Source organism: Haematobia irritans, chromosome 3 (genome assembly GCF_050003625.1).
Source record: "Haematobia irritans isolate KBUSLIRL chromosome 3, ASM5000362v1, whole genome shotgun sequence".
NCBI classification, from domain to species: domain Eukaryota; kingdom Metazoa; phylum Arthropoda; class Insecta; order Diptera; family Muscidae; genus Haematobia; species Haematobia irritans.
This window is the reverse complement of record NC_134399.1, coordinates 2,210,118-2,225,549: the sequence shown is the minus strand read 5'-3', so window position 1 is coordinate 2,225,549 and position 15,432 is coordinate 2,210,118. Positions and strand designations below refer to the sequence as shown.

General features: G+C 30.6%; 1 protein-coding gene and 1 long non-coding RNA gene across 2 annotated transcripts in view; both read right to left on the bottom strand.

Moving 5' to 3' along the window:
• tyn (trynity) overlaps positions 1-15,432 on the bottom strand; it is a 92,354-nt gene that overhangs the window by 20,028 nt on the left and 56,894 nt on the right. The gene's annotated exons all lie outside the window — the stretch shown is intronic.
• LOC142231977 (uncharacterized) lies at positions 8,432-8,839 on the bottom strand. The gene is made up of 2 exons (XR_012720980.1): positions 8,680-8,839; positions 8,432-8,609 (listed from the first exon to the last, which is right to left on the bottom strand). It is a non-coding gene; the product is annotated as an uncharacterized LOC142231977 (long non-coding RNA).

Genomic DNA, 15,432 nt, shown 5'->3' with positions numbered 1-15,432 from the left:
TTTATGAGAGTATGAAATCCTGTCGTGTTAGCGACGATTTCATGAAGCGGTGAAATCTTTTAATAAAATTTACACGTTTGACATTTCCTTTATGCACAAATTTATGAAATTAAAGGTGCAAACTAAATTTGAATTCCATTTTTTTTATATTCTATAAAATGATTGGAATATACAATTAGTGAACTTTATAAGCAAGTCAATATTTTAATTTTCTACTAAAAAGATACAGGCACCGGGCTGAGTCAAGAAAACGCGATGATTGGGGCCAATTTGAGAGTGATGAGATGGGATTTGTATGCCAGGGTACATTCGTGTGATCGTTCTGTACTTCTCTAGATTGTCAAGGTATACCCAAAGAAAAAATACTTTCCTCACGAACGAAAATTAGACAAACGGAATTCCCCTTACTTCACTGCAAAAATATTTACGTGATATTAAAGATTACTACCTAAATTTTAGGATGCGAAATTTACAAAATATTTAGGACAAATTTCTTTAAAATAATGAAATTGTAATTAAAATAAAGTTTATAATCTTCAAATTTTTTTTTCAATTAAATTTAGGACACAAATGTTGTAAATTTGTGTCCCTACGTTAAAGTCACATGTCTTTGAATTAAGGCTAATTTTCCATAAAGTAAAGAAACAAATTTTTGATTTAAAGAAATTGTCCTTAATTTAACTGAAATATTGAAACTTTATATATTTAAGATAAAAACGCTTCAAATATACGCTAAGATTTATTTTGAGGATTTAGCGTCTTTGGTTTAAAGTTTTTTTTTTTTTGGAAGTAAGAAAATATTTTTTACTTTGAAGTATCCGTTACAATTTGGATTTTTAAACTGACATTTGTTTGTATGTGAGGACCTTTATTAATAAACCGTGAAAAAAGAATGAAAAATTGATAAATGAGACCTATATCTTAATTTTAAGGATCCTAGATTTAAAGTCAGATAGGTCGCTAAAAAATTCTTTATTTTAAAAAAGCCGCATCTTTGGCTCGAAATCAATACCAAAATCCTTAAGGGAAGGTCAAAATCTTTGGATGCAAGTAAACTTTTTTTTTAGTGTTATAACGTAGTTTCCTGTAGAGCACATAAACTCGAATTTATGATAAAGAATTCAACGATTGTCTGTAACCTATTTTATCCCCCATGTTCTGGTCTACGAATTCGCAAAATGCATAATTTTCCTCGTCCTCTATTTTTCAAACCACAAAGACATTTCTTGGCAAAAGATGGAATGGTCCAGAAGTTATTGATAATCCAAAATTTTGCGTTTTGCGAATTTGTAAACCAGAACATATGGGTATTTGTTTTTAAGCCTCAAAAGAAAACTTTGCTTGTCTGAAATGTCATCCCTCAGAAAAGAAAACTCCTCTTTCAGTGTGAGTATCACAGAAAAAGGTGACCATCATAATTCCAATTAATTATTCATCCCTTCTTAGGAGCAAATTCGACTATGTTTTGTTCTCATTCCGACAGCTAGAATGCTCATTTCCAATTTTTCTAGAATTTATTGTCAATATCGCTTCCATTTGTCATTCAGATCTGGCAGACAATTCGACATTGTTACAACGAGTGTACAATGTAGGCTGCAAACACTGCAGAAAAGTCTGTTGAAAAAGGGAAAGCAATCCCTGCTGATTGAGTAGAAAATGTTGTCAGCTATGTTTTACTGGAGGTTTTGTAATACAATAGAAACTATAAAAATATGTTTTTTATTTGCTCAAAAATAAGAATATTTTTGGTACAACAGTAAAAAAATGTTTGTTGATCGCTCGTCGGAGCTTTTGGAGCTTTTATGGAATATGAATATACAAAAAACTATTTTTGGTTCTCGAAAATACTTTGGGTAATACTTTAGAATCTAAATATTTTACGAATTGTTTTTCAGCGGAGGATTATCCCACCTCAGAGAAGTTCACCACTGTGGTATCACCATGGACTGAATAGTCTAAGTGAGCCTGAAATTGTGTAAGTGAGCCTGAAATAGTCTAAGTGAGCCTGAAATACCTAACCTATGACAAATGGTGAGTTTGTTGATTGTCAATGAGTGCTGCCCTATTCTATGTTTAATTTATAGCCGAGTCCGAACCTTTTTGCTTATGACGGATGTCATATCATCTATTGATTTTTTTGAATTTCCAGCAGCAATAGAGGAACTTTCACTATTAGCTTCTTCCTTCCTACGACGTGTCTGTAGTTCAATACTTGAGGCCTGACTCTGGGTAAAATTCCCGTTTCGGATGTAATTTGTTCATGCATCATGAGTTACTTAACATCCATATATGATATTCATAATCGGCAAGTATTACGTCCTTTAATTAAAATAGAAAACTCGACCGTTAGTTGCTTTGTTTAGCGAAAAAATATATTTTCTTATTGTTATTGCCTTCGACGTTGAATGGAGAAATAGTAGATTGCCCAAGTATTGCGTAGCATAAGAATATCTATATCTCACTGAAGAAAGCACATCGATACGTATGCAGACATTTGCTAAGGAACCCCTTGGAATAAGAACAAATCGAATGAGGAGGCATACACAACAACACCAAATGTTTATTTTCATAAACATAACCATAAAGCGTCCTTGGCCATCACCATCATTGTCAGTAACATCTTCTTCTCCATCTTTATATTATACTCTATTAGTATTCCTTTCATAATTTCCCATATACATATGGGTTTCCTGATTAATCTAATGATTGGCCATGGAGAAAAGCATAAGGCATTTTTTTGGTCTCTTGCAAACGATGGGTTGTTGCAACTAAACATTAGAGATGTTACCCTCAGCTCAATATTAAGTAGGAAAAATTGAAAAAGAAGAAGAACAAACGGCTTGGACAAGCTTTAAATATAATTGCCATAAAACATGCAACCTAAGTTGGTTGGTCTAAGTATTGTTGGTGACCAGCAAACAGGCATTTTCAACTGTGTTAGCTAGAAATTGTTTACCCCAGGAAAATTTCTCTTCTTTGGCTTTGATACATACACCACTCCGTATGAACCTCTTATGTGTATATAATGCAGTATGTTAAGCTACATGCCAACCTTGTATATAATGATGATGATGATTTTGTCCAATGATTTCTTGCTGGACTCTTACAGCTATGGTGAAATAGTAGAAGCATCCAAAAAAGCAGATTTTAATGACTGCTTTTACTTTGAAATACTCCTCACTTAAATTAAGCTCTTCTTCTAGGCTTAGCTTGAAGAAGAGATCATGCGTTCTGTTGGGGTATGTAGTTTTTGCAATCTTTCCCGTTGGATTCATGATTTCCGCGTGGTTTAAGTTTGGCCTAGGCATTTAATTTCTATTTAACCTTAAGCTACAAAATGATTCAAGATGAGTTTAATCTGAAACTGTAAGTTTAGATTATTTTTATGCTTTTGTTTGCGTTATTGCAAATCTGGTGTAGCGTTTGTTTTTTTTTTCTTCATGGTAATATTTCCATGTCTGTTGTGAGTACATTTTAAAGTCAAAGTTCCATATTGTGGGCAGTACCGACATAATTATTGCAAATGGTCTAGCGTATTTACCCAGAGAAAGCTAGGGAAAAACAAAGAAAGTATCTAAGTGGTAATGACCTTTGGAGATAAATGCTGGGAGGGAGTGTGAGAAGAATGTTCAGTTGTGTGATTTTAAATCCTCGCAGAGTGCCAAGTTTCAAAAGACAGAATAAAGAGTTGCAATAGAAGTTTTGCTATTTTTATATTTGATATACTAAACCATTAGATGGGGGTATAATAAGTTTGCCATTTCATTTATAATATATCAAAATATAGATTTGAGACTTTACAACGTACATATATTCTTGATTAAAGTGAAATTATAAGACGATATAGGTTAAAGTGGGAGCCCGATTAAGTTTCAGGCTCACTTAGACTATTTAGTCCATTGTGATAAGACGATATATTCTGTTTAACACATATCGGAAATCTGAACGGTTTCGACCAGATTCAAGAAGCATTGATAACGCATATTTATATATTTGGGCGATCTCAGCAACGTTTTCTTTATTTTTGCCTTCTCAAAAAATACTTAGATTTTAAATGGGATTATAGTAATCTTTGGAAACACCACTGGTATTTCATTGATTTGGACAGTCATCTTCTTTTCCGAGACGAGACAAGCTGTCTGTCCATCTATTTGTGGTGTAAATTAACTAGTCGCAATTATTAGAGGTTTTTACTTCGCTCAGCCAAAGTATTTTTGTAATGGTACGAAGTTTGTTTCGTAAGTCTTTTGATTCATTAATTCTCATTTTGAAAGAAAGGGACACCACTTCCAGAATTATCTTTATATTTAAATTATTCTTACAATATTAATTTATCTTCTTACACCATTAGCCCTTGTGTATGTGATAACACCGGATGCGATACCAGCGTGATAAGGTCCCGTGGGACCTATAACAAAAGACGAATGGTAGAGAGGTTATCCCTACGATATTTTTCGATTTTTTACTATGGGTGGAGTCTTCTATGACTCACAAATTGCATATATAGATATTCGTTAGTAAATATATAGTTTTTTTTTTTAATTTTTAATAGAATACAGATAATGTTTAAATTTTTTATTAGTATTCTAGAGGCCCTGATGATTGTCAAAAGCGTGGTACCTATAAGTATCCTTATACGTACCAAGCAACAATATATTGTTTTAGAAGTTGAATGTTCTGAACAAACTGGATTTTTGAAGGAAAAACAAAACGATTTTTTGTAGTGACGTTCGTTTTGTTCGCAGTATTATGTGCAGTGGTTGCTTCAAACTTGGTCAAAATTGAGGAACATTTTGCCAAATTCCAGGAGCCTATGGGTCTGGAATATGTATAGAAATATAAAAACTTATATCGACCATGATTTCTATGAAGTTCAAATAACTTTTTTTCCACTTGTAGTTTCGCTATAGTGGATATATCCTCGGAACACATAAAATTATGTACTATGAAGCAATGAAACTAATGGAAACTTCAAAAATGACAAGTTCTTCTAAATAACGGAATTTTCTGAAAGGATCGCATTATCTTTATGCAACTTTTTAAACCGGGCTAAAACCACTGATGCAATTAGTGGTAGGTCCCAATGGACCTCATCACGCAGAATCGCACTAAACTTTTTAAAATACCTATAAAAACCGATTTAATGATTCAATCACATAAAAATTTACAGTTTTCAACTTAAAACCCTTTTATACAAGCAGTCATAAACCATCACGCTGCAAATCATGCAAAAGATAAAGTTATGTAGGAATAAAAATCAAAAAAGTCCAGCGGGACCACATCACGCACAGAAGGGTTAGAAAGGTTAAGCTTTAGTTGTATCAATTTTTTAATTATTTGTACACTTTTCCGAATTTTGTGTGTTTATTTGATTTGTTTATATTAACATAATTTTTCTTGTTTATGAACTTTTGTTTAAGGTAAGGGACATATCGAAACACACTGCTGGTATAATTTCTATTTGTTTGACCAATTAACTAACTTCTATGAAAATTAAATTATTTCACATACAAATTCCTATATTTATCTAACCCCATTTTTGTAGCATTATAAATTTCTAATTTTATTTATTGTGATTCTGTTATTGTAATTTTTCTATTGAATGAACAATATTTTAGAAAGTTTATAACAAATATAAAATTTTTCGTGGAATTTGTTCTTGTAATAAAGTTCATAATGCTTGATTTGAAAGAACTTATTTGTGTTCTAGATAAACTATAAAAGCTATTGTAAAGGGTGATTCTTTTGAGGTTAGGATTTTCATGCATTAGTATTTGACAGATCACGTGGGATTTCAGACATGGTGTCAAAGAGAAAGATGCTCAGTATGCTTTGACATTTCATCATGAATAGACTTACTAACGAGCAACGCTTGCAAATCATTGAATTTTATTACCAAAATCAGTGGCAGAAAATCCGCTTTTTTATCGACAAATTTTGTTCAGCGATGAGGCTCATTTCTGGTTGAATGGCTACGTAAATAAGCAAAATTGCCGCATTTGGAGTGAAGAGCAACCAGAAGCCGTTCAAGAACTGCCCATGCATCCCGAAAAATGCACTGTTTGGTGTGGTTTGTACGCTGGTGGAATCATTGGACCGTATTTTTTCAAAGATGCTGTTGGACGCAACGTTACGGTGAATGGCGATCGCTATCGTTCGATGCTAACAAACTTTTTGTTGCCAAAAATGGAAGAACTGAACTTGGTTGACATGTGGTTTCAACAAGATGGCGCTACATGCCACACAGCTCGCGATTCTATGGCCATTTTGAGGGAAAACTTCGGAGAACAATTCATCTCAAGAAATGGACCGGTAAGTTGGCCACCAAGATCATGCGATTTGACGCCTTTAGACTATTTTTTGTGGGGCTACGTCAAGTCTAAAGTCTACAGAAATAAGCCAGCAACTATTCCAGCTTTGGAAGACAACATTTCCGAAGAAATTCGGGCTATTCCGGCCGAAATGCTCGAAAAAGTTGCCCAAAATTGGACTTTCCGAATGGACCACCTAAGACGCAGCCGCGGTCAACATTTAAATGAAATTATCTTCAAAAAGTAAATGTCATGGACCAATCTAACGTTTCAAATAAAGAACCGATGAGATTTTGCAAATTTTATGCGTTTTTTTTAAAAAAAAGTTATCAAGCTCTTAACAAATCACCCTTTATATAACCAATTAGTTGATTTATTTCTTCATGAAGTCTACGTTTAAATAATTCACACATTTTCTGGGGCATTGAACAGAAAAGTTCATTCTACGACTCAGAACATCTTTGGAAGTGTTAATAACTACATTCAATAACCACCTATAATATTAGGGAGGGGTGTAGTTTTGTATTGCTTAAATATTAAGCTTATGTTTTTATAGATATGGGATATATTGGGAAATCACTATGACAATTGTTTACCATTTTATGGTATGTTTGAAATATAATTGCATATTATTGTCATTGAAATTTAAATTGCTAGTATTTAAATATTCCAATATATGCTTAAATTATTGGATCAAAAGAATCTCGGATATCTGTGAGGAAAATAAATACAGAGTTGGCTGGGTACATGCATGGACGTTTGTGGTTTGCTATGTCATATATAGGTGGGCATACATATGTTACCATGCATGAATTTCCAATATATGTATGCTGTGTTTGTGGTCTTTAGTGATGCTTTGGTTGGTTTATTGTATCTGTAGGAAGCTTTTTTCATTTCATTTTTTTTTATTTCCTTCTATGCAAAAGAATGATAAATCTCTGTTCTTCTTGGGTGTTTTTTTTATACTTGGTGCTATTTGTTGTTTGTTTTTATAGGTAGTCTGTGGTTTTCTTCATAAAGCCGTTATCTGGCCTAATTTGTTCGTAAGCAATATAAAAATAAAAAAAATATTGGAAATACCTCATAGAGGTGTTATTGGTAGTTTGTCTTGCAAGTATTGTTTGCTATTGACGTTTTCTAGATAAAAAAGGAAACACATGATCGAAATTGTACACAGAAAACCATAAAGCATAATTGAGGGCTATTGGAAACCGATGCTTCCTTTTAAGCAAGCCTATACTTTATTATGGTTAATAATGATATTTTTCACTAAATAAGACTGATTTTTATATATTTTATAGTCCATGTTGACTATGAATCCCTGAAAGCTGTAGTAAGGGATCATGCTTCGCCTTCTCTGGTGTACGTTAAGAAAGTCCAAGTCCCTGTTTCGAATATTTCTTCGTCTCTGGTGTATATGTTTCGAAATGATGGAGAAACTCGCTCAAATTCCGCTCGGAAATGGTTTCACGGTTAAGAAACTGAGGACAGCATTCGAAACTCCGCCGACAGCATTCGATCTTTTCAAATGCCTTTTGTCTAAGCTATCTAGAGGATAGCGAATGCCTGTACTTTTGGGATAGACATTTTTGGGTCACCTAAATGTGAAACACTGATGGTACCCATTGAAGGAGAGAAGAAGTTCTATCTGATAAATTCAAATTAAAAAATCTATTTGATAACAGAAGTAATTCGAAATTCCGAGAATTCCACTTTTTCATATTTTAAAATCATCAACTATTTGATTCTGATAACAATCCCTACACGCAGAGAAGAAACATGATTGTCACAATCATATTCGAAGAGCAAAATAATATGATAGGAGCTATTTTTGCGGAGACCATGTAACATTTTAAACTGCAACCATGTTGGCTCAGTGAACATGGTTCTAAGAAAAATATAATTGTCCTCATCTAAAATGTTATTATATTGATAAAAAGAAATTTGTTTCCATGAAAAGACAATGGTCACTATTTAAAATGTTATGGTATTCATTAAAAATGTTTTTCTCCTAGTTAAAAGAACATGGTCACAACCTAACATGTTTTGATCTTTATGAAAATACTTTTTTCATCGTCGAAAAAAGGACGCCACTTGAGAAAAGAAAACACAAAATTAAATTTATTTGTTTGTTTTTATTTATTTATAAACTAATTCATTGTTTATTTGTATTTATACTGTCGTGCAAGCAAACACCACATATTTTTACACACTCTATTTTGGTTCAATTTCAACAATAAGTAATCATTCCATATTTACTTCGTGACCATCAAATGTACCAACGCAGACATCATGTAACTGCAAATAAAAATAAATTATACCATATATCAAAATGCAGAACAAAAAACAGGTACATTTTTTCAATTACTTTTTTGTGTTCACATAAAACCACGTGCCACTTCTGAATAAATAAATTAACACAAAACACAGTAAATCCGTATTCTCCGTCCATTCCAAGAAACAATCAACACACGACTGACGCGTAAAATGAAAATCGTGTGTATCTGTTCAATGTTTTTATAAAATTCTTTTCGCTGCAAAAAAGTTAAAAAATTAAATGGTCACAAAAAAAATGTAAATGGTCTTTATGGCCATGTAATGCTTCTAGACATATTTATACTTAACCTATAAAAATAGTTTTTTCCCTGTAAAAAAGTAAAAAAAATTGAATGGTCAGGTACATGATTTTCCCGACCATGTAATGGTCTCAAATTCTATCATTTTAATGATAGAACATGTTTGTGGTATTTGAGAACCATTCAAATGCTTATTGCCACCATACATTTTTCTCCGCTCGAAAACTATTTTTACAAAGACCAAATACATGGTTTTCGCGGCAATTACATGCTCTAGATAAGCATTAAATGGATGCGGCAACCATGTCCAAACATGGTTTTTCTGTGCGTGTACTTTAAATATCTGCTGGATCTGGAAAATGGTATATTAGTTATTAAAATTGTTAACCAATGAAAAAAGTATAATTGGTTAGTTCATTGTAAAAGCTGGAAATTCTTCTATATAAAAGGGACAATATATTTAGTCAATATCACAATGGACTGAAAGTGTGTTAGAGTTGCAATTCTCACCCAAGTATTTTGAATTATTCTGAGTAAATTTGAATATTGCAATGATTCTCTGTAATTGGTATCTTGGGATGTGTAGAGGTTGCATATTATTGCAAATATATTCGAGCTGTGTTGATATACGAGAAGTTCCCCTTCGTATCATCTCGGATGTTCGTTGGAAATGTCCATATTTTCAGATTTTTGAAACCTGGAGTTCTTTTGGCCAATTAGTATATGCTCAGCTGATATAATGCTGTCTATAATGCTTCATTTGATATGCTGGAGGGTTTTGTGATCTTATTTCATATTAAAAGTTTTATATTTTCATTTCAAAGTTTTTATTAGTTTTGATATGACTTTTTTGGGAGTTTCTACATTAAATAAATTTCAAAAAACATAAAATTACTATCAAGAAATGTAATTTTGCTTGATGTTTCTTTATATTTTCTCCCACTTTAAGAAACTTGACCATAATAGCCATTCATGCTTAATACTATGGTTTTTTGGTTTCATGCTTTGGCATTTTAACAACCAGCTGACCCATATTTTCCACTTTTCTCTTGGAGGATTATGAATATTTGTTTATTTTTCAGGTTTTGCAATATCTCTGTGTGTGTGGCTTAAAGTAAAAGAAATATAAGAAAAAAAATGTGGCTTGTCCATCAGATTTCCATAGAAAATTGTATTTTAAAGTTTGTTTGGTCTTTACTTTTTTCACAACAAACAATTTTTCATGCAATATCTTTTAAAGCGTAAATTTTTACTAGCATTGCATGTGGCATTCCTACTGCAACTAATTTTTTCCCATTTTTAGCAAAATGAAGATAAGAACTCTGGCGTTTATTCAATTAATCATAGAAAATGTGTTAGAAACCACAAACGAGCAAAAAATGCTCTTTGGGAAAATCTTTGAAATGTTTTCTTATTTTATATGCCTTTCAAGGCCTTTGGATTTCATGAAAAACACTTAAATTTATAATTTAAAGTGCTAATGGAAATAAGAATCCAGAGAAAAAAATTAAGAATTATTAAATGTGAGAGCTGTTACGAAGTTTGCTTTATTATGTGAGAACGAAAGAAAATAGTTAAATCATGTTTTCTAATAGCATAAATATAATTTATGTCCTAGGGGCAAGCCCATTTTCAATTGAGGAAGAGCTCGAAAAACCAAAGAAAAAGAGTTGAGCATAATAAACATGGGAAAGTACTTTTAAATATACAAAATTTTTCATAAGACTTTTCTAAATTACAATCACTAAGATGTGAAAATATTTCGTAAAGAAAATAAAATAAAACAGAATAACTCTTTAGAATAATAATGATGATAGGGGAAAAAATAAAGCAAATGTTAATGTAAAAATTGTCACGTGCTTTATGTTCAGTTTGGCATTGAGCATTGGTGTTTATTGAATTGTGTATGAAAGCAACCTATAAAATGTGATTGGATTTTTAATTAACTAAAACCAAGATAGACTTTGATGAAGGAGAGGGGTGAAATAGACACAATTCCAATGCAAACATTCACTACAAATTCAAAGAGAATTGAGTTTTGCTGATAAAATATCAATGAAACTCCATTGAATTGGAAAATTGTGTTTTTGTGTTATTGACTTTGGCAGAACATAACAGCACGCACATTTTTGTATTGCTATGGACAAAGAAAATTGCAAAGCATTGTAGAAAATTAGAAAAATGGTAATTCAGAACAGTTGATTGAAGACTTTTGCTTCCTAAAACAAGAACAATATAAAGTGAAAAGCCTCAATCAAGTCTTCAAAGAAAAAATGTGTTCGTGTCTTAAGTCTTTTGTTTGATTTTAATCATTCAATTCAGGAATTTTAGTTTTCAAGTCTTTTGAATGAATGTGGAATTTTTAGTGAATGGTAAATTGTCAATCAAATGTAAGTAAAAAATTGCTTATAGCACATTTTTCTTGTCAAATACCAATGGTAATTAAAATTTTTGGATTGAGATTTCATGTTAAGATCTGAGACCTGATAGCATCTTAGCAAAATTTATTGATTTTACTTTTTAATTAAAGTAAACAAATAAAAATTAAAATTAAGAAAATTTTTCTCAATTTTGGCAAAATTTAACTAAATTAAACCAATTTTCATGAAATAAATAAAACCAGCTATAAAAAGTTGCGTTGTCTTTTTTCTGAGGGTTCCCTACACAGAAAAAAAGTGTCTCGTAAATTTAAGAAGATTTTTACAATAATTTATTACAAGAATTTTCCAGAATTTTAGTTCATTTTTCGTATCTTCAACGAAAATTAACTACTCGAAAGGAAATTTTACAAATTCTAAGTAGCAATCGTTTAGTTCATGGCCTACAAAATACGATGGAAATTTCCTTAAAAAATTTCTTAACTGGTAGTTCAAAATTCGTTTGTCATGCTATAAAACTACTTGTGAAATGTAAAGTATTTTCTAAATAATAAGTGCAATTTACTTAGTTTCGAAGGCACTTTTTTCTGGGTGTAAAAAGTGCCTTCGAAACTAAAGGAAAAAATTTTCATCAATATAGTTTATCCATTTTATTTCCATTAAGGTAAATTTTTGTGAAAAATAATAAAATTTACTCGTTTCAGTAAAAAAATCCTAAACTGTAAGCAGTTAGGATTAGTTCATTAACTAGAATAAGGCATGGAATTTTACTCATACTATTTTCTTCGCTGGGTATAAGAATTTACTACTGAAAAAGAAAATTTTATTCACCGATAACAAAGCATTCGTAAAAATAAACAAAAACCGAACTAAAACCAAGTTTCCTCAAAATTAGTAAAATTTCTTATAAAATGATAATTGCGACTTCCTTTATAATAGAAAGTTTTTCATACGTACGAACAACACTTGGCATAGAAAAATATTTTAGTTCATTCGTACTAAGAAGTATGCAATCCTTTCAAAACTTAAGGAAACACACTTGTTAGAATATAGGAAATTTTCCTACATTTCTATTGTCTACCTGTAATCGATACCTGTCATCGTAATCGATGTGTTTGCGCGTGGGTGTAATCGATATATTTGCGCGTCGGTTGTTTTTTTTAGTTGGAATCGCGTTGTTTTGGTATGCGGAGAGATTGTTAAAAAATAATATGGTAAAATAATATAATAAATAACAAATAAAATATATAAAATATTTGTTATTTTAAATTAGTGAGAAAAATTTTCGTTTTTTTAAATAAATCTATCAATGTTCGTGATAGTGTATAAAGAAAGAAACACCAGCAGAATAACAACCCTTTCATTTGTCTTCATTTTGGAATCTTCAATTATCAGGTAATATTCAGTGACGCTAACCTTTTGCAACAAAAATGTTTTATGATTTTTTATATTTGTAGGTATTGAAATTGTAAAAGGAGGACAAAATGGTTAGGCAGCAACTTATTAAAAGTGAAAAGTACAAGAAGAAGAAAAAGTGCGTTTTACAGTTGATAATATCACACGGAAATTGGAAATAGTGGAATAATAAATTAATATTTCAAAGAGATTCGATGCTGTTGATTCTTAATAAATATATTCAATATATTAATAAAACATGTCTTTTATTGAAGATAAAATTGCTTATAGAAATAAATAAAATTGTATTTAAAAACGAAGGTAAGCAGTTCTAATTATGAAGTAAAAGTTTTACCACAAATGTGTAAGATTTGTCGAAATGAATGAAAAAATTTCAATAAAATCATTCCATATATGAATTCAAATTAGTTAAATTTTTTCATTCTGTAGTATAGTGGTATATAAATATAGGAAAATGTTAACTAATATATGGAATGCATTATTCCTAATTTCTACGAAAATCACATCGTTCAAACAAATAAAAATGTCTTTGGCGCTATACGAAGTTCAACTTTCTTCACAATGAGTTCATTTTAACTTAAAGAAGGGGTCACTTTTTTCTGGGTGTATAAGATTTTTTTGTATGAGAAAATATTTTTTTACGAAAAATGAACTTGAAAGTGGATAGCAATTTCTTACTGACAATTCCTATAGTTAATAATTGTTGGTAAAAAATTACACAATGAAATATTTTTAGTTCACATGTAATTAAATTTATAGACATTTTCGTCAAAAATGGTAGATAACATTTCATGAAAATTTTGCAAATTTTAAGTTAAACGTTTCATCGTTCATAAACTTGTGTGCCTTTACGAATATTATTCTTAGAGTAAATTGTCAGCAGATGCGATGAACTAATGCATAGTACAGAGATCTTTATCGGCATAGTGTAATGTGATTAATGTAAAGATGATGTTACTTGAGTTTTGTTGTGTATACATGAGCGTGGGGTTGTTTTTATTTTTGTTCATTTAGTGGTTTGTGTGTGTGTGTGTGTTTGTTATTCGCGGATGGTTTACTTGGCTGGATGAGGTGTTGTTTTCAATAAAGGCACATGTGTTTTTGTTGTTGTAGGAATGTTTTGGCTTTGCTTGGTTTTGTTTGGCATGCTTCAGTTGTAGAGTTGGCGTTGGCGTGGGCTGTTGCATCTTTTAAGTAGGTATGCAACAAGGGAATATAAAGGCATGGAATATTTTGGATTTTGAGACATATATTGGTGTTTGTTTATTAAACCTTTTAAATGAAAGTTATTAATATTTAATCGGTAGTTTAGAAAAAAGTTATTAAGAATATTTAGGAAAATATGTTGAAATTGAAAGTGTATTGAAATTTTTATTATTCTATGTACAAAAATAAATATTCAATTCCAGATGAATTTGGAAAATTTTTGTTATATCTCAGCGTATAGTTTATTCATAAATTGGTAAGTATTTTTTTAATATGACTTTCTTTTAAAAAGAATATTTTTTATGTATATTATTATTTGTTAATTTTTTTTTGGAAATCAGTTTAATGTTTTCTTTGTTGTAAAAACAATATTTAATTTCAGAGCAACACCAGATGGATTCAAACAAATTTAAAAAATTGAGAATTTGTAAGTTTTCTTTTAAAAGTTGGCTTTATTTCAACTAGAATATTTACGTTTTTGTGACCTTTTTATCATCAAAATTACAGGTTTTTAATACCTTATTTTAGTATTTTTTAATCAAATTTTTTGGAAACCAATGTAATATTTTTAATGTAAAAACAAATATTTAATTTCAGAATAACCCCTTAAAAATTTGGACAAATTTTTAGTACTCCTTTGACTGTAATTTAATAGTGAATTGGTAAGGATTCTTTAACTTTCTTCTAACCCTCGACAGTCATCCTTATTTTTTGTACATTAACGTCATCCTTCGTCATTTTGACTACGGCTCATTTCAAGGCGCCGTTCATAAAACGGTCGAATTAGTATAACTTAAATTTACCATTTCCCTATAGACTAAAATGCATTTTAAATCGAAAATAAAATTACGTGTCGTCATTTTGACGAATGATGACTGTCTAGGGTTATCAAGAATATTAGGTTTTTTATGCATATTGTTATTTTTTTTATTAGATTTTTTGAAAACCTATTTAATAATTTTATTTAATGTAAAAAATAAATATTTAATTTCAGAGTAACCCAAATAAATTTGGACATCTTTTTATATTTCCCCTCAGCGTACAATTTAATAGAGAATTGGGAAGTTTTGAATTAAAACTTTGGCTTTCTTTCAACTAGAATATTTATTTTATTATATCCTTCACATCCATAACAACAGTTTTATGAGTTTATTTAGAATACTTCATTATTTCTCTAATTGTTTCAGGTACACATTTTATGAGATACGTTTTCCAAAGAAAAGTTGAATTCCTTACACCATTTAATAAAATGCCCCAAATATGGTAAGTTGCAAGCTAAAATGAAGAATTAAAAATTATATTTCATTACATGGTGTTAATTTTTAACAATTTTCATTATTGTTTCCATTTTTTCCAGCAAGATATATGAACAAATTACCTACGACGAATAAAAAAAAGGATAAGTCAAAATGTCCAAACAGCGGGTTCAAATGAACTACCCTCTGTTCCACTTGGTCTTAATTTTTATTCACAAAAAAACATTGTATTAAGAAATTTCATCATAAGTTTTTATAATAAAGTACTTTTGCTTAAAGAAAGTTTAAT